This window comes from Artemia sp. Qi Xiang Cuo, chromosome 19, assembly GCF_049724085.1.
Source record: "Artemia sp. Qi Xiang Cuo chromosome 19, ASM4972408v1, whole genome shotgun sequence".
NCBI classification, from domain to species: Eukaryota; Metazoa; Arthropoda; class Branchiopoda; order Anostraca; family Artemiidae; genus Artemia; species Artemia sp. Qi Xiang Cuo.
The window spans coordinates 21,267,776-21,290,862 of NC_142812.1; positions in this window are offsets into that span (position 1 = coordinate 21,267,776).

Below are 23,087 nucleotides of genomic sequence, written 5' to 3' on the forward strand. Positions count from 1 at the left end.
TACGTGACGCGACTCCTTTCACGCCAATGAGTGTAAATCTTCTCACAAGATCTATTTGCAAGGCCATCAGAGTTGTGTCAATGCAAGCTTCTTTGTAATGCAATGCTACACTAGCTAGTCGGCCAGTACTGATACAGTGCGTATTGGACTTACGAAGTAACTTTCAATCTAAGAGCATAATCTGTCTGTCTAAAATAAACGACTCTTTATAAAAGCATTTTTAGTTGGTTCTTTCACTTTAGCAAGATTGCTTTTTCCCAAAGTCAACATGGTTACAAAATCACATAAGCAGCAAGCTGCTTGCAGTGCACGCTTCGGGTCTTTTACATGAAGAATCATAATTCTGAGAGTTTTGCGAAAGGTCTTCAGTGAGACTGCACTCACAAGAAAATTATTTTGCATTATGAAAGGTTTCATCAAAACCATCGTCAGTTCGCATGTCTATAATTTTATTTCGCGTACCTACAATAAGACCACTAGCTACTAGAGAAAGCGAGGTCTAACTTCTGCAGATGCTCAGACAGAGTTCGTGGCGCATTTTTTTTTCCGCTAAACAGAGCATAAGCATAAATTCAAATGTATAATGTATGGTTATGAGTCCGTGGGCCTGAGCTGCAGATTCCCCGTTACTAGATGTTCTGGTAATTGATAAAACGGCCAAAATACAGTTGTATCTATTCAGTACTTTGCTTACTGATGTATTCCAGTGTGCCCATCTTGTAGTAGATGATTTCTCCAGCTGAAGACCAGTTATGCCAAAAGCTTTCTGAACATTAACAAACAGTTGGTAGGGTGTACTACTATTCGCGATTAAACAATACTGCTCTTTAAGAGTGGAGAAAAAAGGAGCCATTCATCTCAAGTTCTGAATGGAATCACCAAACACAAGCTTGAGTCTATGAGGATGGCAGTTAATGTAAATTGCATGTGGTGCAGTTGATATAATACGTGCTTGCCCACCTGAAAATAAGTCGCTTATGACACTGCCCTGGAATTTTCAAAGAAAAATGTAAAAAACAACAAATTTTCACTCCCTCTGGATGTTCAGCAGTAAATTTCTCCTCCCCCATCGTAAATTTTCTTGAACTGACACCAATTGATAGATCTGAGCTTTTCTTTTAATGCTCAGGTTTTTTTTGTATAGCTCTTATCTGTTAAATTTCTCGCGTTTTCTCATTTTTTTTTTATAATTTCGTTCAATCTAAGCCCCCCCCTCCCTGCTGATAAAGCCTTTCGTTTGTGAAGTCAAAGTATCCGGTCTTTGATTGTCAATATAATTTCTTTTTAACTGTCTTATTAACATATCTTTTCCTTTTTCATATTCTCGTTTTGTTATGATCTTTGGTGTGTGAGATTAAGTATTGTTCTTCAAGATATTTATCGATTCTTTGTATTGTCCTTTTATGTAATATATTTATCTTGTCTTTCTGATCTTTCCTGAAATCTAAAAAAAATGCTAGTCGGAAATTTCCACTTTGATTTTTTTTTTAAAATTAAAGAAGCTAAATTTCAAGACAATTCGAGAAACAAAATTCCTAAAATAATTATTTAAAACGAAATCAAATTTCAAATTTAACATGTTGACTGGAAGCAAAGAAGAAAAGGCACAAGAAAATTTCAAAATCTCATACTGTCTGGCTTCTATTAATCATAATATTTCTAGGGCTACCAGGAACGCAAAACGTCCACCGTTGTACAAAATAGTTTTTTATTTACCAAGACCTGAAAAAGAGAAGACCTGTGTCACGAACAACTCAGAACAGATTCACAAACAGTCCCAAAGAAATATAGAGTACATAATGCGTATATGTGGAGGGGATCACTGCTCCATTGTAATTATAATTTATAATTTTATTACTGGTCCTGGGTCAATTACTTTATTGTAATGAAAGTTGGTCATCGTGGCTGTAACATCAATGGAATAAAAATCTGTCACGATATATGAAAAATAAATATTAAATAACTTTGTTTGGGAATGAAGCCCGAATTGTCGTGAACTATATCTATATTAGAAACGGATTTGTTTTAATTGAGATCACTTTTTTACGCATTTTTTTTTCACACTTCAAATCAAGTCGACAGAGACTGTGACAATAGATTTGGGGCCCCTTCTCAAATCAGGGTGGGGCTATAGCCCCAGCCCGCCCCCCCGTGAATGACGCCTCTACCCCCACCTCCTGATGCGATATCTCTACATTAGAGACAACACTCTAGCGACACCTATAATAAGCACCTACAGTTCGATTACTCAAGGGCTGTTGGTTACAGACCAGCCCCCTCTCTGTCTCTCTTTCCGTTTGCCTCCCTCTTTCTCTCTCTCTCTCTCTCTGTTTCTCTTTCTTTCTCTATCTTTGTATCTCCCTCCTCCTTTACAGGCCATGGAGTTATTGTGAGGATCGGTGCCATATGTTTGTTGTCTCGATTTTGGTTTGTGCTCACACATATATCATTTACTTTTTTCGTTTTTTCCAAGCCACTTCATATAGAAGGGAAAGTCGTTGAAATTTGGGGGGAGGGGAGGGGCTGATTCGTATGGAAGATAAAAGTTCCATTTAAGAATTGAAAGGGATTAAATAACATTTAACCTCCTACCATGCCCTTTTTTGCTACCCACCAAGCCCTTAAACCTTGAGTTACATGACAACTTGTAAAACGTTTTAGATAGACATCTTGTTTAAAATAATTGAAAGATCCAGTAAATATTCCTCCAAGAGTGACAAGACCCCTGAATATCTTGAGGCAAGGACCGTAAGTTATGCGAATTGCCAATTACTAGGAATACATTTTATAGAAGAAAAAGAGGGCCATGTTTTATCTTTTGGTGTCCCATTGGCTTGAAAATTTCAAGGACTGTTCTCTGGACCAAGAAGATCACATTATTCACAGAGCCAGATTTAAAGCTTTGACGCTTCTAGGCCCAAGCGTTTTTGCCGCTTCATACTTACGAGATTTTTGGGGAAATACCCAAAATTTCAGGGATAGTGGAAGTACTGAACAGAACGCAACTAACGAGCGAAAAGTAATGAAATAGAGAGGTGATACTGAACTCTCAGCTAGCATTCTTGGGAGACATCTGATAGTTTATAAGTGGTCACGCAATTCTTTTGTTTTAAAATCACTTTTCTGTGAATAGGCAGAACGGCGACGGAGTGCACCTGGCACTTTGATGATAAATCACATCAGTCCAGTTTTCTTAAGACAAAAATCACTTAGTGATAATTTATTGCGCCCCCTGGCATTTTTCACCTCTAGACCCGGGACTAGTAGGCCTATTGGTTGATTCTGGCCTGGTTCTTCGTAGGAAGAGGGTGGAGGGTGTTAGCGATTCAAGAAATAGAGTTCCATACTTTTTGTCCCAGAAAAGGTTGAAACTTACAGCCATAAATCCTTTAGCCAAGGGGAATCTAATGTACAAAATAAATTTCAGGACGCTGCTTCCATTTAGTGGGGCCCAGAAAAGGAACAAATCTCCTTTTCCCGATCAGCTCAAAATTTAGATCCTTGAGTCTTCGGGTAAGGAGACGTCTATCACAGACAAAAAATATTTACCCTTAAAAATGGGTACTGCAAAGGGCCAAAAAGTTTGTTTTCCCCTATTTTCATCCATCTATACTTTTGATTTATGTTTTAGTCTAAAGATCCTACTGGTGCCTTGTATGCACCGAGGTTTTTTCATGCCATCTACGTTATTTAGTTGATTTTAATAAGCTATGGAACTAGCAACCGACAATCCATGTTTTGAAAATACAATTCAATTTCTTGTGTACTTAAGTCAGCAAGCTGCTGCCGTGGCATTAGATTCAAGGAGATCTTACCCAGGTACCGAAGGACCAAATTTAGTTTTACCAATCTGGAATTGGCAAGTTTGCCGTTCCTGATAATTTTATTAAATAAAAAAAAGTTTTTTTTAACTGCAAGTAAGGAACAACGTTAAAACTTAAAACGAACAGAAATTATTCCGTTTATGAAAGGGGCTGTCCCCTCTTCAATGCCTTATTGTGTGCACTAAAGCTTTTTATTGTTTAAAAAAATAAGAGCTCTGGGAAATAAAAACTTTAGCTTCTGGAGCGTTGTATTGTAAGAGGGGCAATTCTTTCTATATATAAGCTCCTTTATGTTCGTTTTTAGTTTTAACGCTGTTCTTAACTTTCAGTCAAACAAAACTTTTTTTTTTTTAAATTTAATTTTTGAACGTTTTTGAATTAATGCAGTTTTTGATTTTGGCTCACCGTACTTGATTTGCATATTAATTTACTTTTATTTGGTTAAATGGCTTTCTCGGAACTTGTTTAATTTTATTTACGAACGTTTTTATTAGTAATAAATATACGTAACTTGCGAATTAACTTACGCAACGAATTTCTATATTCATAGATTTTTAATACATATATTAGGGGGTTCGCCCTCTAGTCAATACCTTGCTCTTTAAGCTAAAGTTCGAATTTTATTCCAATTCTTTAAAAATAACCTCTTAATCACAAAGGCCGTTAATTAGAATAAATAGCTCCTATGAAAGAACTAAAAAATCTTTGGCTTAAAGAGCGAGGTATTGACTAGGGGGTGAACCCAATCATATACGTAGTATTTTCTGGTCGTTTTAAGTTTTGATGTTGCTCCTTACATTCAGTTGAAAAACTTTTTTTATATTCAATTTCTGATCTTTTTCTTTAACAATGCTGGGAAATCCGGCGCCCCCTTCATAGAAATGTCCTTTCCCCCCATGAAAACTTCCTTCATGGAAAGATCCTCCCATATAAACCCCGACCCACCCCCACCTACCAGAAAAAATCCCCCCTGAAAATGTCTGTATACTTCCCAATAACAATACTATATGTTAACATTGGGTGAAGTTCATAACTTTCAGCCCTCCCCCCGGGGACTTCGGGGGATTAAGTTATCCTAAAAGACATAGTTATGATATTTTTGACCATGCTGAACAAAATGGCTACCTCAAAATTTTAATCGGGTGACTTTGGGGAAAAATGAGCGCGGGAGGGGGCCTAGTTGCCCTCAATTTTTTTGGTCACTTAAAAAGGGCACTAGAACTTTTAATTTTCGTTCCAATGAGTCCTCCCACGATATTCTAGGACCACTGGTTCGATACGATCACCCCTGGGGAACAAAAAAGAATAACAAAAACAAACAAACAAAAAACAAATAAACACGCATCCGTGATCTTTCATCCGGCGAAAAATGCAAAATTCCACGTTTTTGTAGATAGGTGCTTGAAACCAAAGCAGGGTTCTCTGATACGCTGAATATGATGGTGTGATTTTCATTAAGGTTCGATAACTTTTAGAGGGTCATTCCCCCTTTTTTCTAAAATCAGCCAAATTTGTAACTTTTGATGGGTATGACTAAACTTGATGAAACTTATATATTTGAAATCAGCATTAAAATCTAATTATTTTGATGTATCTATTGGTATCAAAATTCCGTTTTCTAGAGTTTCGGTTACCATTGAGCCGGGTCGCTCCTTACTTACAGTTCGTTACCACGAACTGTTTGATATCTGTCAACGACAGATTATCAAGTTTTTCTTGATGAGATCATCAAGTGCTTGAGCGAAATATTTGGAATACGAGATCGTCCGTGGACACTCAGAGGTCCCAAGGGAGTATTTTACCCCCAGTCCTGTCCCTTGTTTGCATCCTCAGATACGCCTTTGGCAAAACCTTATCGCCACACAAATTTCTATAGTATAGAATCAATTTTTCACCTCACTTCTTCTATTGTGTAAAGACATGCCTGTATTAATTACAACTCCCTAATTCTTCTTATATCCTTGAGACCTTATTTTCACCACCCTACCAATCACAGATGCACCAAAACATAAGCTCTGTGGATTAAAGTAATCCATAGAGGATTATAGCACTACCTTAGTAATTGCCCTTCGGGAACTGACTTTAATCTATATCATTAGTGACCAGTAGGAAATCCGGGATAATTTTCCTCTCCAGTTAAACTACTGTTAGTTCCACACTATTAACAACTCGGAAATCTTGTTATTGAATGAAGGTATTCTTCCGGGATGAAAGGTAGAAAGGGACATTTTTGTGTCTGACAAAGCAAATGATCAAGATCGCATTCAAAATTAGAGAAATGAACTAAATTATTTCTTTTCTTTGGGTAATTATTGTGATAAAAGAGTTGCCAATAATTGACGGTTATTCTGTAACTGGCCAAAGAGTATGTCGGACGACATAGAAAAAATATGGCTTATGCTCTTTTGTGAGAACCGGAGGAAAATATTCTCCCCATCTTCCAGAAACGAAATCATAAGTCCCCTTGACCCCTCCAAAAAACAACTCTCTTGAAAGGTTCAACTCAGTTCTCTAGGCCTGAGACAACCAGGGTATGCTCTCTACCTGTCATATAACCTCACGTGATTTGCCAAGTGTTACGGACGCTTATCAATTATGTAAAGTAATTTGGGACACTATTTTCTGGAAGATAAAGGAATGACCCACAGCAAATAATTTAGCTAATGGATCCTTCACAATGAAATTTAGCAGACGCTTCCTTTTGTTTTTCTCCCAGATTTCTCCAGCTACCCGTTTAGAGCTGAGTCGACTCTGGCTGAGGTTGTAGAGTCATACCATTGACCCCCTTCAAAACGAAATAATCAGTGACGACAGAACTCAACCCCTGAGGTATAACTTCAGCGTTAGCTAACCTTTTTTAAGGTAAGTCTCCACGTTTGCCAAATACCTTTGGGAATGAACCCCGACACACAATTCAGTGTACCATGTTTAGTAAACAGCCTGTAATCCTTTTATACAAAATCGAAAAATTTTGTCATCTGACTGAATTTATTTTTGCTTGGCGTCAATACAAAAATAACTGAAGTACAAATGCTGCGCATGGCAAATGTTATGTGACAAATCATAAAATTTTGCCCTTCGTGAGAAGGTTGTCACGGGTGGTGTTTCTTTTTTTTTCAGCTGCGCAGAATTTAAACCGTATATAGCTGGTGGTTGTAAAATAAAAAAAGGGATTTTTCGAACTGAAATTCAAACTTGAAGCGCCCAGTTTAAGCAACAAAAGATATAGCACCCCATCAAAGTACCAATTTCTGCCATTTTGTGGTATGAAACAAAACAACAGTTCGGCCCAAAGGAAACTAAAATACGCACAATCGGAAAAAAATTCAAATAGTACATAGATGTAAACCTAGCAAAAGCTTTTTACATTACCTCCCAGTTTTACATCAATACTGTCAGGCTGTATCAAACAAGTTCCTAGACATATATATATATATATATATATATATATATATATATATATATATATATATATATATATTTATTTATATATATATATATATATATATATATATATATATATATATATATATATATATATATATATATATATATATATATATATATATATATATATATATATATATATATATATAAAAATTATCAAAAACAAAAAAACAAAAAATAATAAAAAATAAAAAAATAAAAAAATAAAAAGAAAAATATTTATATATATATATATATATATATATATATATATATATATATATATATATATATATATATATATAGAAAGAACCGCAGCCCATACTAACCAAAAGTTAAGAAACACGTTTTGAAAAAAAAACTGCCTAGTGAAAAAAAATCGCCATCTGACACTGACTCGGGAATGATGACTATTATTTCCGTTAGTCTTAAAAGTAAGAGTTTATTGCAAAAAGAAATTTATGGTGATTTTGCCTTAAACCCCTCAAAAATGGCGTCAGTTTGAAATGAAAAGTGCGCCATTGGAATCAGTATGGTCGAAAAACGTAGTTAGGGAAATTACATTCCCCCTCCTTGAACAACAAAGAAAATCGCTTTTTTGCATCTGTAGCACTGGTCGGTCTCCCCTTTTTTCTTTTTTTCGTTTCCACCAGGGCTAGCGAATGGCCAGAACATCATAAAGAGATGTTTAATGGCTCATTTGAAAGGAAATTAAATTTGTAAGTGCCCTTTTTAAGTGACCAAAAAGATTGGGGGACAACTAGCCCCCTCCCTACAGGCCCTCTCTCCACAAAGTCATCCAATCAAAATTTCGAGATAACTATATTGTTTAAAATAGTTCAAAGGTCCAATATACATGGTTTTGATGGTGATATGGCTCTCCATAGTCCCAGGGGAAGGGCTGTATGTGGTATCGGGCGTATCGAAATCGCGTGTATCGGTATCGGGCGTATTGGTATCGCTTGTATCGTATCGGGAGTATTGAAATCGATATATGTTATTGTTTTTTTCAGTCATTTTCTAGGCTCATTTTTTAAGGCATGTCCCAGCAAGGTATCATGGTTGCAGCCGTAGCTGCAACCTAGTAAAGAGCGAACCACAGCCCATAGTAACCAAAAGTTAAAACACATGTTTAGAAAAAAAAACTGCCTAGTGAAAAAAATTTCCATCTAACATTGATTCAGGAATGGTAACTATTATTTCGGTTCGTCTTAAAAGTAAAAGTTAATTGCGAAAGGAAACTTACGGTGACTTCAAAAAAACCTCAAACCCCTAGAAAATGACGTCAGATCAAAATGAAAAATGTACCATTGGAATCAACATGGTCGAAAACCATCTGCAGGGAAGTACAGTCCCCCTCCATGAAAAACAAGGAAAATAACTTTTTTGCATCGGTAGCACTGATCTGTCTCCGTTTTTTTTTTGTTGTTTTTTTCTTTAATTTTTTTTTTCAACAAGCCTAGTGGGCTACCAGAACATCATAGAGAAATGCTTAATGGCTCATACAAAAGCTATTTCTCATATCTACGTGCTTTCTTTTTATATAAAGTCTGTCATCTGCAAGCGCCATATGACATTAAAATGGCAATTTTTGTGCTATTTCTCAAGGGGTGGCACTAGCAGGCTACCAGAACATCGTTGACAGATCTTTTATAGCTCATATAAGAGATATTGTACATATCTACGTCTTTCATATAAATTCCACCATCATTAAAATCCAAATGGCACTAAAAACGACACTTGTGGTGTCGTGTCTCAAGTAGAAAAGCTGTGGCTATTGGGCTAGCAGAACTTATAAAAGTGATGTTTATGACTCATTTGAAAGCTATTGTTCTTATATACGTGCTTCTTTTTTTATCAATTTTACATTTGTAAGTGCGATATAGCACTGAAAACATGGTGCCACTTCTTAAGTGGAAAAGCTGTGAAGTACAAAACAGGTATCATTGTAATAGTTATGTTCCAGAACCCTTAACTGGAGGTTCTTAACAGGAAGAACCTCTCCTGGACACTCCCCTCTCAGCCCCATTAGTAAGTTTCATAAATCGGCTGCTCATCAGTAAGCTACTGAAACATACAGGCTACCACACCGTCGTAGATACATGTTTAATGGCTCAATTATAAGCTATTGCTTATATTTACTAGGTTTTTAAAAATTCTACCATCTATTTGATTTCACAGATTTTAATCTTAACTAGTTTATGAGGAGAATTTGAATGAACTCTTTGTCAAGGTTGAAGCACTAGCTGCAACCTAGTAAAGAGCAAACCACAGTGCATAGTAACTAAAAGTTAAAAAATGTTAAAACGGTCGTTTTTTCTTCTTTATTCCAGGCCTTGCGGGTTAATAAATCAAAATTTAGAGATGCGTTGAAATATAAGAAAAAGCTATTTCTCATATGTACGTGGTTTAAGTAGCTTCCGTCGCCTGAAATTCCATAAGATAGGGAAAAAGAAACTTTTTATGCTTTGTCTTAAGAGGTAGGGCTGGTGAGCAACCAGAACGTCTAAGGTATAGTCTTTTTTCCTCATATGAAAAATATTGCTCATATTTACACTCTTCCTATAAATTCCACAATCTGCAAGTTTCAAATGGCACCAAAAACAGCACTTTTGTGCCATGTCTCATGTGGTAAAGCTGGGGTGAGTGGGCTACCAGGTCTTTTTAGAGTGACGTTTAATGGCTCATTTGAAAACTTCTTCTCGTATCTACGTGCTTTTTATCAATTCTACCATTCGTACGTGAGATATAGCACTGAAAACAACACTTTTGTGCCACTTCTTAAACGGAAAATCTCGGAAACATAAAAAGGTATCATTGTAGTAATTATGGCCCAAAGCCCATAACTGGAGGTTTGCAAGAACACCTCCCGCAAATTCCTCCTCCAGGCCCCCTTAATAAGCTGCGCAATTAAAGTCCTAAAAACACCAGTATAATAAATTACATTATTAGAGGCGTGGTTCAGTTAGTACAGCGCTGGACTTCAAACTAGATTATCATGTGCTCGATTCCAGCTTGGATTTTTTTTTCAATAATGATTTGTCCCTTCTTATGATTAGCCTATTTTTCAGATAATCCACTATTTTTGCAAATATGATGGACTGATTTTTAAATTCACATCCCAGGAAGGCTCATTTTAAACCTATAACTCATATCTACGTGCTTTTTATCAATTTTACCATCCAAAAGTGCCATATAGCACTAAAAACGGCACTTTTGGTATCACTTCTTAATTGGAAGGTTTTGGAAGCATACAACGGTACCATTGCAATAATTATGGCCCAAAGTCCCTAACTGGAGGTTGATTATATCCTTCACATATACTCCCCCTCCAGACCCTCTTAGTAAGTTTCATAAATCTCCTGCTCATCTTAAAAGTAAAAGATTATTGCGAAAAAAAAATTAACTAAAACTTAGAACTTTTCCACGGAAAATCTACCAAAAATTAAGCTTGAATGATCAATAATTTTGAATTGAACCTTTAAACTTCACTCTGCGATGAGGCCTGTGTGCTAGTTTCTAACGGCGGTAATTGAAGGGAAGGGACGTCCTTGTCGCTTTTGGTTTTTGCTTCTGCCTAGGTTTTGAAAAATATCTTGTTTTGGTCTTTTCATTGGAAAAGACTTTTTTTCATTAAAAAAAATGGGAGAAACAATCGAAAGTGCAGTTTATGGGAATGTGCTATCAATTCAAATTTATAAAAAGCGATTAGGTATAATTATAAGCTTTTAAATGAACCCTTAAACAGCTCTCTTTTTTGTTACAGTAGCCTTCTAGTTTCTGCTAGTGAGTAGGTGATTTATAAAGCCCTGTCTTCATTATAGCTTTTTCAGGTGAAATCAACCGAGTAAAAACAGCTTTTTTGCTCATCAAAAAATAAGCGTTCCTGAAAAACCAATGGTCCTGGAACATCGGTAGAGGGCTCATTCAAACGAAAATTAAAAGTTCTAGTGCCTTTGTTAATTTACCGAAAATATTGGACGGCAGCTAGCCCCCCTTCCATACCCCTTTTTTCAAGCACATACGATTAAAAAAAATTATATAGTCATTTTGTTCAGCATAGTTGAAAGGTTCAATATCTATGCTTCTGGGGATGGCATGGCCCTTCACAGCACCTGGTAAAAAAAGGCTGCAAGTTATACAATTTGTCCATCGGTTACATATGGTATTTGTTTTTGGGAAATACACGAGCATTTTTGGGGGAGTTTTCTGCGGGGCGGAATGGTGACTTTCCAAGAGGAGAATTTTTGTAGGAACGAAAGCTTCGGAGGGAGCGATTTTCCAGGTGAAATTTTACACGGGGGAAACTTACCAGAATTCATATATGGAATTCTTTTTATTTGTCTTACTTTTTCTATGGCTACCTCATTTTAAATGTGGAGAGAATATTCCGGAGGAAATTTTCAGCGGGGAGGTAACTGTACAGGAGATTTTTCCATGGTGGGGGATTTTGAGAAATTTTTCATGGGGCAATTTTTCACGGTATGGGAGCTTTCCACGCCGGGGGGGGGCGGTCCAGGTGAAGTTTTCCATGGAGGGAGGGGAATTTGAGGTATGATTTGGAAAACAACCAGAAATTAAATAAAAAAAGTAATTTTTTTCAATGAAAGTAAGGAGAATTTTCCGAAGGAATTGTCCATGAGAAATTTATGCCCGTAGGGTGGATATTCAGTGAGGAGGGTATTGTCCGGGGATTTTTCCGTAAAACTTTTTACACAGGAAGAATTTCCATGGGGAAATTACCGCAAGAAGGTTTTTTGTGGGGGAAAGGGATTTCCCCAGATTTCCTGGCATGATTTAAAAAAGTTTTCTTAACTGAAAGTAAGGAGCAAAGTTAAAAATTAAAACGAACAGAATTTATTCCGTATTTGAGGGGAGCTGCCCCCTCCTCAATTCTTCATTCTTTTTTTATATACAGGCTTCACGGCTCTGTCCCAAGTGTTAATACGCCGCTAGTCCTGGCAATTACCTTGCTATTTATTTCTAAGATGTTTATTATACCTTCTCTTGAACGCCTCAAGATAAGGGTTTTCTGGGATTACTCCTACTGAGAGGCCATTCCATATGACGATGGATCGTCGAGTGAAACTCGTCTTCAAGTATCTTTGGAGGGGTGTGCTCTACACAAGGTAGTCCTGTCGAGCGTCACTTTAGCGAGTTGACCGCAAAGCCTTTGTTTTACCTGGAACGAGTTTTGATGGAAGGCAATGCATGCATTTGTAGAACACCGACATCAAAGCACCGAAGCTGAAGCACCGAACACCGAGCACCGAGCACCGAAGCACCGAACACCGAAGCCGCGTGAAATTGATCCTGGATTAACTGCAGGGGTTTGGCATTAGGGTTGCTAGAAATTACTGCGTGAACTGCTCCGTTTTGGACACGTTGAAGAGGAGCGATATGGCTAGTTGGAGTAAACAACAAAAGCACGAAGAACAATAGGGAAATCTTTTTGTAAGACAGTGAAGATAATTTGAATGAAAATTTCGGCCCTAGGTCCAAGGGCCGTCCTCAGCAAGACAAAAATATATAAAAGAAAAAAAAGAAAAAAACTGGGGCTTGTTGCCTCGACCAAATTTTCACTCTTAGATTAATAATTGAAAAGTGCCCGAGTCATCAAGTCGCTTTAGTCCTAAATTTTATAGATCATGAGGAAGCGTTTGATTCAGCTGCTAGAAGAGTTTTAGCGAAGGTCGTATGGTATACCGGACAAAAACATTAGCGTGATTAGGGCTATGTAAGAGGATAGCATTGCTGCGGTTAAGGTAGAAAATGAGGCTAGTAGCTTGTTTCGTATTAAATCAGGATTCAAGTATAGTTGCGTCCTATACCCATTTATATAACTCATTTTGGTTAAATTTGTCCCAAGGAGCATATCAAAGGCAATGGGAGAGCACGGAATCAATTTGGGTAGTAAAACTCTCCTAGGCTTAGATTATGTTGATGATTTAAGCATCCTAGATGAAAATGTTTAGAGAGTTCAGGGTGCAAAAGGGTTTGAAAATTAATTTAAGAAGACTAAGTCGCTATGACTAGGAAAAAGTGAAGGCGATGAGATGATGCTGGTCAAAGAGAAGATAGATCAAGTGGACAGCTTCTTTTACCTATGTAGTACTATTAGTGAAGATGGTAGAAGACTTAAGGGAAATGAGAACTCTTTTAGAGGGTGTAAAGAGGAAGGCTTTGAATAGAATGGGATGAAAGAAGAGCGTACGCAGCTGTATTGACCTTAGGCGGCTTGGTGATGCAATGAGTTACTAGCAGTGGTAGTAATAGTAGTATAATGGATTCGAGAGTGTAAAATGGATGTTGAGGGGTAGTAGATCCCATCTCATAGTAGAAATATCTTCAATATAAACTAAAAATCCCGTTTACATACTACTTTACCCAAAGGAGGAATGGATAGGACACCTCCGAGAAGCAATAAATGATAAACAACTTCCCCACCCCTTGCAAACACCCCTTATGAATGACAAACAAACTTAATATCAAGAAGTTAAGTATTACGACCCGAAAAATCATGGCTGGTATATTAGACTCTCGTTGATTTCAAAATTTAGACTAAAGGTTGTTATGGAAATTGTTTTGAAAATGTAAAGTTTTAGCGTAAAAATTGGGGGTTTGAGGGTAAAGGTAGCCTCATTAGGTATTAGACAAATTATGAATGTGGTATTAAAAACAGACAAAGAGAAACGAAAAAAAAGTTTTTCTAACGGATGTAAGGATAGGCACTAAAAATTAAAACGAAGAGAAACTTCCTTATATATGGCACCCCATAACCTCACTCTCTTTGCTAAAGTGATCTCTTTGCTAAAGGGGTATGTCACCCCATAAGCCTCCACTCTCTTTGCTAAAGTGATTTATTGAGAGAGTGTATACCTCGTATCTGCAATAATATGTTGAAATCTTGTCCCAAAAAGCGTGTACTTAAGGAGGCAGCCCCATGGGTACCTCTAGAGTGCAAAGGGCAATGATTGCCCCTGGGAAACAGGAAGACAAAAAAAATGCTAAAGAAGAAAAGGATAAGAACTCTCATCAATACCCTGGAAGAAATGCTATAGATCATGGAAGGTTTGTCCCCCTCCCCCGGGAAATTTCCTAGCAGCATGTATGAGCAGCCAATAAGATAGTTTCTCTTCATTTTAAGTTGATTTGAGCGACTATTTTTACTTTCACAAAAATAATTTGTTATTTTATTTTTTAACGTTTATTAAAGAAAAAAATTAGTGCAACTAAATGGTTTTTTTTAAGTAGATTTTAGAGGAAGGCACTTAAAGCTTCTAAAAGTCAGTATCTGACTTTTTAATTTTCTGCAGCCGAAGTGGACTTTATAGTTTAATTTAGTGGTCGATAAATACATTTACTACTTGTAGATCATGCATCTCTACTACAACTTCCTGTAGCACAGCTGCATATGCTCCTCCTACACCGGGTATTAATTTTTTGCTCCTCTCTATTTTAAAAATTCCCTTTTTTGTTATTTAATTAAAAAAAAAAAAAAAAAAAAAAACCCGTCTGGAGTGGGAGGACTTCATTAAGTAAATTGGAAAGGAAATGGGAACTTAGGGGAAAGGAGTAAAAAGTACCGCTTTGAACATGATGGGATGGAGGAGGAGCGCTCGTACCTGTGTCGGCTTCAGGCGACTTGGGAATATAGCGAGTTGTTAGTAGTAGTAGTAGTAGTAGTTCCCCCTAGATACATTTTTCGTATCTTCATTTAAAAAAAAGAAAAAATTGCTCGCCTTGCTACATTTTCTTGAATTTGCAACGATGCTTGGCCACTTTCAATTTAATTAAGTTTTATATCTGGGTGGAACCACACAACTGGACCAAGGCTCAGGCATCAATGGCCCATTATCTGCACACCCCAAAAAACTACTATGCTTAATTTGCGGTCAAGGGGGCAATCAGTGGATTTGGCCTCCACACTCCTAGCATATTTTTTTCCGGCTGTCGGACCTCTCCTTCTCTTACGATATCCTCCACATTGAAATTACTGTTGTTCAGCATCTGAAACTGGTGCCTTATCCTAACTGGACATTGTTCTTTCATTCCTCTATCCCGTCTTTTTTCGATCGTTTTCGCTAATGCCTTTGGTCCTCGTGGAATTTCTTCCCAATCCCTTGTGTAACTTCCTGAAACTTCCTAGGAGGGTGTAAAGAGGGATGCTTTGAATGGACTGGGATGGAGAAGGAGCTTGCGTAGCTGTGTTGGCCTCAGACGGCTTGGTGCTGCGGTGAGGTGTTTGTAGTAGTAGTATGCTTAAACCGTGAATGGTAAGACTGTTGCTCATGTAAAGCGATATAAATTGTTTGATGTATAAAGTAGTTTCGCAAAAATAATTTCAGATAATACAAGATATATTAATTAGTAGTTGGGAAATTATCTTGTTTTATTTTCGCTACTATTAAGTGAAAAATAAAATTTCGTCTGATAAAACATAAATGTCATGGAAAGGCAAAACTTAGTTCAGGAAAAATACATTTAGTCTAAGAAAGTATTCGGGATATTTAAGTGGATTTGGGTAGAGATTAGGATGAAGAAACCACCAATAACAGTGATACAGCCTTCACACTCCATTTTTTTAATCTTTTTATTTCAGTTTTCAGAATAAAATTTAGATTTTGAATTCATATTATTTTGTATAGATCCCCTATTTAGGCCCCATTGTAGAGAAAAAATTATACATTTTAATACTCTTAAAATTACCAATTCCTGGGTATTTCAGGATATTTGAAAATCAAATCAAGTATTCCTCAAATCCACTTCAAGTTCTTTGCCTCTTTTCTGCTGAATTTTTAGTCAAGTGGCCTTCAAGGACATTTTTCCGCTGATAAAGAACATAACCGAGCGTATATATTAGCAGCTCTCAAACACGATCAGACAGAGATAGCGGAAGAAAAAAAGGTAATAAACAGCTACAAAAAAGTTGTTCTACTTTCCACTTCTTTGTCATTTAAAAATTATCCTGAAGACAGGGGATGGTACTTCCTTGTTAGTCAGTACACACTCGAGAATTTAAGTTAGGTTAATCATAATGAAATATACAAAAATATGATGAACATACAATACTTTAGTAACAAAATTATGAGAACTACAAAGAGGTACGGTAGCGGGCCGCACAGAACGCATTATATTAAATACCTAACCCTACCAAAATACATCTCTATATATTGAATATTTAATAAAAACATATACCTACAACGTAGATGTCAACTGAGCCTGAGATAACTTTCTTCAAATATGACAGGTATAAACCGGTTATTGTCAGTTGCAGGTATATTTTTATACCTAATTCTCGAGTGTGTACCATATAAGACACAAGTACTGGATAAGTTACTTATATATTTGGATTCATAAGTTTTAGATCTATCCATTCACTGAACCAGAATCAATATATTAATCGTAGTTTTCCTTAGAGAATGATGTAAAATTGCTTTAAATCTTGTTTTTCTTTTGTCGCATGTTTCTGGCCAATTCACAGCATATTTTTCAATCTAAAAAAGACACACAGCAAATTTCAAAAATATTATTCAGTACATGATAAAGCAGAAGCCCAGGTATTGAATAATGGTAAAATTGTCATCTTAAGTTTAAATTAAAACGAAAAATTTTCAGTGAATGGGAGGAGTACCGCCTCCTCTACTCCCCGCTTTTCAGCTAAAGTTTGACTTTTTGGCAAAAAATTTTTAAGCACAACTGCTGAAACACAAGGGCCGTTGAACCGGAAAAAGAAGTTTTTTTTTAAAGAACTAAAAAACATTAGCGTAACAAGCAAGGGATTGGGGAGGGGGCAGCGCCCCTCATATACGGAATAATTACTGTTTGTCTTAAGTTTTAATGTTGCTATAAATTTTCGGTTGAAAACATTTGCTTTTATTTAATTTCTGGTTGTTTTTCAATTCTTTCTTCCCCCTATGCGGAAAATTTATCTCCAAAAATTCCCCCCCATAAAAAATGCCTCCCGTTTAAAACTCCCCCACCACCAGAAAATACCTCCAAGGAAATTTCCTCCTCGCTGAAAATTCTTCTGTAAAATTTCCTGCGGACGATTCCCCCTGGGAAATTCTCATCACTTTCATTTGAAGAAAAAATCTTTTTTAAAATTTCTTACCTTTTTCAAATCATGCCAAAAATATCCCCCTCCATGGAAAATTTTCCCCAAAAATTTCTAGCCCAAAAACTTCTTCCCCTTGGAAAATGCTCCCGGTGGGAAATCCCCGATGCAGAAAATTCCTCCTCCCTCCGAAAAATTTCCAAATATTTCCCAATAACAATACTATATAAAAACAACAGGCAAATTGTATAAGCTACAGCCCTTTCCCCCAAAGGTTGTGGGGGGGGGGAGGGAGTCATCCCCAGAGTTATAGTTATTGGACCTTTCAACTATGCTGAACCAAGTGGTTATCTCAAAAATTTTGATCGGATGCCTTTGGGCAAAAAAGGGCATGGGACGGGGGATGGTTTTCCTCCAATCTCTTTGGTCACTTAAAAAGAGTACTAGAATTTTTAGTTTCTATTTTAATGAGCCCTCTCCCGATCTTCTTCGATACGACTACTCCTGTGGAAAACATAAGAAGAAGAACAAAAAAAAAAACTAAAAACAAATACACCTGCATTTATCTCCATTCTGACCAAAAATGCAAAAATTCTACTTTTTTGTAGATAGGTGCTTGAAACCTCAACAGTGAGGTTCTCTGATATGTTAAATTTGATGGTGGAATTTTCATTAAGATCGCTTGCCTTTTTTTTCTCCTCTCTTTCTGAAAATCAGGAAAATTTTCTCATAGTCGTAGCTTTTGATCAATCAATCAATCAATCAATTTATTCAATCAATAAACTCAACAAAATACACTTCAATATAAACTCCCCCGTAAGGCTCTATGGCCAGAAAAAAAAACAGGGGAGAAACAAAATGAAACAAATACATAAAAATCAAAAACATTTTCAACATCATACATTGACACCATTAAGAGACTCAACACAAGAGAAAAAAATAAATAAACAAAAAAAAATAAATAAGAAAAAAAATCATAAAATACAATGATCCGCATAAAAAAAGAAGAAAAAAAATCAAAAACTAAGCAGGGGACTACCAAGCACTCAAATTATTCCGCGTGGACTGCTCTATGATCAATCAAGCAATTAATTTATTCAACCAATAAATTTACGACAAAAACACTTTAATATAGAATCCCCCTATCAGTACCATTAAACTTCATAAGTTTTTTAAATTTGGAATGAGCATAAAGAGCCAATTCTCTTTATTTATCAATTGCTATCAAAATTTCTTTTTTAGAGCTTCGGTTACTCTTGGGCCTAGTCACTCCTTACCACAGTGCATAAATCATAGATTATCTTTATATCTTTATATCTAATTATCTTTATACAGTGCTCCTTACTTACAGTTCTTTGCCAAAAACTGCTTGATAAAATTGTCATCTCATGTGAGGAGGAGGTTTCAGAGGATGCAATTTCCTTCCCTCTCCATTGCCCCCGGCTGGTCTCCCCGGCATATTAAGAATTGTGGGTCTACCTTGGCCTTTCCGTTACATATCTTAAGGTCCTGTGCAATTCTATATAAAAAAAGGGCGTACACAACTTCCTTTCTACTAAAAAGTTTGATAGAGAGGGGGTTTTGGAGGGTTCATGAACCTGTTTGGTTCTCCACTCATATATATATTGAAAGTCTTATTTTAGCCTGATTTTGGTTCATACTAGGTGAAGAATTACTATTAGAAAATACAATATTCAACTAGTACCATTGCTACGGTATCTTCTCACTTTACTCATTCTCGATTTGGGAATCTCCTTAGGATAGTCGGGAGTCCCAAAGATTTTGAACGTGGCAGTAAATTTGAAAATATATTGCATTAATTCATCGTCATATTATATCGGATGGGAAGGTCACATAATAATAGAAAACAGACAAAAGATAAATAAACAATAAACAGAGACAGATTTACTTTAAATACAAAATACGCCGGATGACCAATGCTACTCCTAATATAAATGTATTCTGAGAACACACTGGATATACATGGCCTACGAAAAAAAAGCTGAAAAACTGAATAAGAAACCTAAAGAATGCGATTTTTTTTTAAACCTAAAGAACGAAAAAAAAGCTGAAAAACTGAATAAGAAACCTAAAGAATGCGATTTTTTTTAAACCTAAAAGAAGCTGAAGAATGAAAAAAGCTGAAAAACTGAATAAGAAACCTAAAGAATGCGATTTTTTTAAACCTAAAGAACGAAAAAAAAGCTGAAAAAATGAATAAGAAACCTAAAGAATGCAATTTTTTTGAAACCTAAAGAACGAAAAAAAAGCTGAAAAACTGAATAAGAAACATAAAGAATGCGATTTTCAGCTAGTGGATAAAGAAACGAGACGACAAAATTCTGTTGTGGTTACCCAATTAAACTTACTGAATTAAATAGGAAAAAGATTTAAAAAGGCAAAAAGGCAAAACATACAATGTTTACAACATTACCATACATCCCTTGACTCAGCGATAAACTTGGAAAAATCTTACGGAAGAACAATCGTCTGTTTCCTTCAAGAAAACTTTGGTCGAGCGTTTTTTCATATTTGGGAAAGATAGAACTTGTCAAAAGCTTTGTGGTGGCGTATATCGAGTCTCCTTGTTCCTGCGGGAATTCTATATTGGCAAAACCCATCAAAACAGTTGTGAGAAAGGCTACACGAACACAAACTTTCAACAGACAAATTGCTGAAGTCTAAAAACAAAAATGGCCTTTTTGATTCTGCTTTAGCCTTCCACGCTTTTAAACACCAAGATTATTATGTTCTTCTTGGCGAGCCACTGTAGTATCCGCAGTAAATGGTTTTTTCTTTTAGGGAAGCAATTGAAAAAAAAATACACATAAAGACCTTAATTTTAACAGAGATACTAGGAGTGTTTTTAATCCCTATCGATAATGTTTAATAAAAACAAATTCAGCTCACATTCCTTTGTATTTTAAAATAAGATTAACTAGCCTTATTAAAACAAATCAGTTCAGTAGATAGGCTGCAGCAGTCCCCAGGTAAAGAATCCAGAACTTTTAAAAAGCTTCTTATGAAACAGTTCGTGGTAACGGCTCAATAATAACTGAAGCTCTAAAAAACGGATATATAAGTTTCATCAAGTTTAATCTTGCCCATCAAAAGTTACGCGCCTGAGAAAATTTGCCTTATTTCAAAAAAGGGGGGAGTCCTTAAAAGTCATATATTTTTAATGAAAATCACACCATCAGATTCAGCGTATCAGAGAACCCTACTATAGAAGTTTCAAGCTCCTATCTGCAAAAATGTAGAATTTTGTATTTTTTTTTCCAGAAGAAAGATCACGGATGCGTGAATATTTGGTTTTCCCCCCAGGGATGATCGTATCGACACAGTGGCCCTAGAATATCGCAGGAGGGCTCTTTCGAACGGAAATTAAAAGTTCTAGTGCCCTTTTTAAGTGATCAAAAAAAATTGGAGGGCAACTTGGCCCCCTCCCACGCTCATTTTTCTCCCGAAGTCACCCAATCAAAATTTTGAGATAGCCATTTTCTTCAACAAAGTCAAAAATGTATTAAATGTGTATTTGACGATAACTTAATGCCCCACAGTTCCCGGGGTACGGGCTGCAAGTTATGAACTTTGCCCATTGTTTACATATAGTATTGTTTAATGGAAAGTATACAGACGATTTCAGGAGGGATTTTTTTCTTGTGGGAGGGGGGTAGGGCAAGGGGGTTACAGGGGAGTATCTTTTCGTGGAGGACGTTTCCTTGGGGGAAGCGACATTTCTATGAAGTTGGCGCAAGATTTCCCAGCATTATTTAAAACACGATCAGAAATTAAATTAAAAAAAACAAGTTTTTTCAACTGAAAGTAAGGAGCAACATTAAAACTTAAAACGAACAGAAATAATTACGTATATGAGGGGGTTCTCCCCCTAGTCAATACCTTGCTCTTTACGCTAAAGTTTTTTTTAGTGCTTTCATAAGAGCTTACTATTCTAATTTACCGGCCTTTGCGATTCAAAGGTTTATGATAAGAACAAAATTCGAACTCTAGCGTAAAGAGTAAGGTATTGACTAGGGGAGCGAACTCCCTAATATACGTAATAAAACATACGGATATAGAAGTTCGTTACGTAAATTAATTCGTAAGTTACGTCAGAACAAAATTTTGAGAAAGCCATTTAGCCAAAAAAAAGTAAAATTAATATGCAAATTTCGTTTTAATTATTCATGTACGGAGAGCCAAAATAAAAGCTGCATTAATTGAAAAACGTTCAGAAATTAAATTAAATGAAAGATCTTACTCCGAACGGGCCAGAAAGGACAAAAAAAAAAAACAACAAAGAGAAAAATCTCAATAAATAAAAACATAAAAACGGGACTGCGGCCAGTGAAGTGTTTTAGTTTTAGCCTGTTTTTTTTTTTTTATGTTGTTTCTCTTGTGTTTCTTTCGTGCTGAAGACGCCTTGTTTGGATACAGGCGAAATATCCGCGTTGTTTTACATTTTTCGTTTCTTTTCTCTCCACTGGCCGCAGTCTCGTTTGCTGTTTTTTTTTTCACTGAGATTTTTCTCTTTATTGATTTTTTAATTAAATTAAAAAAAAAATTTGTTTAACTAAAAGTAAGGAGCGACATTAAGACTTAAAACGAACAGAAATTATTCCGTATATGAAAGGGGTAGTCCCCTCCTTAACGGCTCGCTCTTTACGCTAAAGTTTGACTCTGTCTCACAAATTTATTTTCTAAAACAATAAGAAACTTTAGCGTAAAGAGCGAGGCCCTTGTACCTGGTGCTAGGCGTTTTCTCCCAACGAAAATGCCCCCACTTTCCCCTGGATGATTTTGGATGTTCATTAGAAGGGAAATTGTAAGTTCTGCTCACTTTTTAAGTAAGAGGCAATGCTATAGCGGTTTTCCACAAACGCATCCGGTCAAAATTTTGATATAGCCATTTCGTCCAAAATAGTCCAATGGTAAAACAACCATGCCTCCGGGGTTGACAATCCCCCTTTCAGTCTCCAGGGCAAAGGCTGTAAGCTATGCAAGTTCCTAATCGTTAAGATATAAGTTTTTTATGGGACCTGCACTGTTCTAAGTAATAGTGCTTGATTATATGTAAAAAAAACGTCAAATTAGCCAAATAAATCAAAAATACTAGCAGGAACTTTGTTCACTTTCTCTTTGAGTCATGATTTAGCTCTTTTTTGCACCCAGCCAGTCCGCTGCTTGGAATTTCTAGCAATTTTTTTTCTCTCTTTTTTTGTCCCCTGGAGTTGATTTCTCTGGATTGGATTTATACGTTTCTTAGCGGATTATTTTAGTTTCATTGTTTGGTTTGAAATCAGGCACTACTCCATGCCTAGCTTGTAATTTAGGTGTTTTTTTTCTTTGTCGGTACATATTTTTTTTTTCCTCCCATGTTCCTTCCTTGCCATGGAGGCTTAAAGGGGAGACTACGCTGAAGCGTTTTTGTTGTAAATTTATCGTGGAATAATAACTAAGCACTTAGCTCGTTTTTGCACCAAGTCAGCGCTTGTTTTGGTTATGGGTAAAGACTATCTTATTTTTACAACGAGGCAGGACTTACTTATTTACTTAGTTCACTTAGTATTTCGCTTGGTTTTAAGTGAAATGTGTCTGTTGAATCATCGCTTGATTTATTTGGAAAAATGTAGTTTGCAAATAGTTGTTAGCCTGGAAAAACCTAAAATAACTAAATTTTAGTACACCGAATGGAGATGGATATCATCAGTAAATCTAACCTGATACTTTGGTTGAACTAACCAGGTAAGAATCTTCTGAAAGTATGTATTTTCAATCAG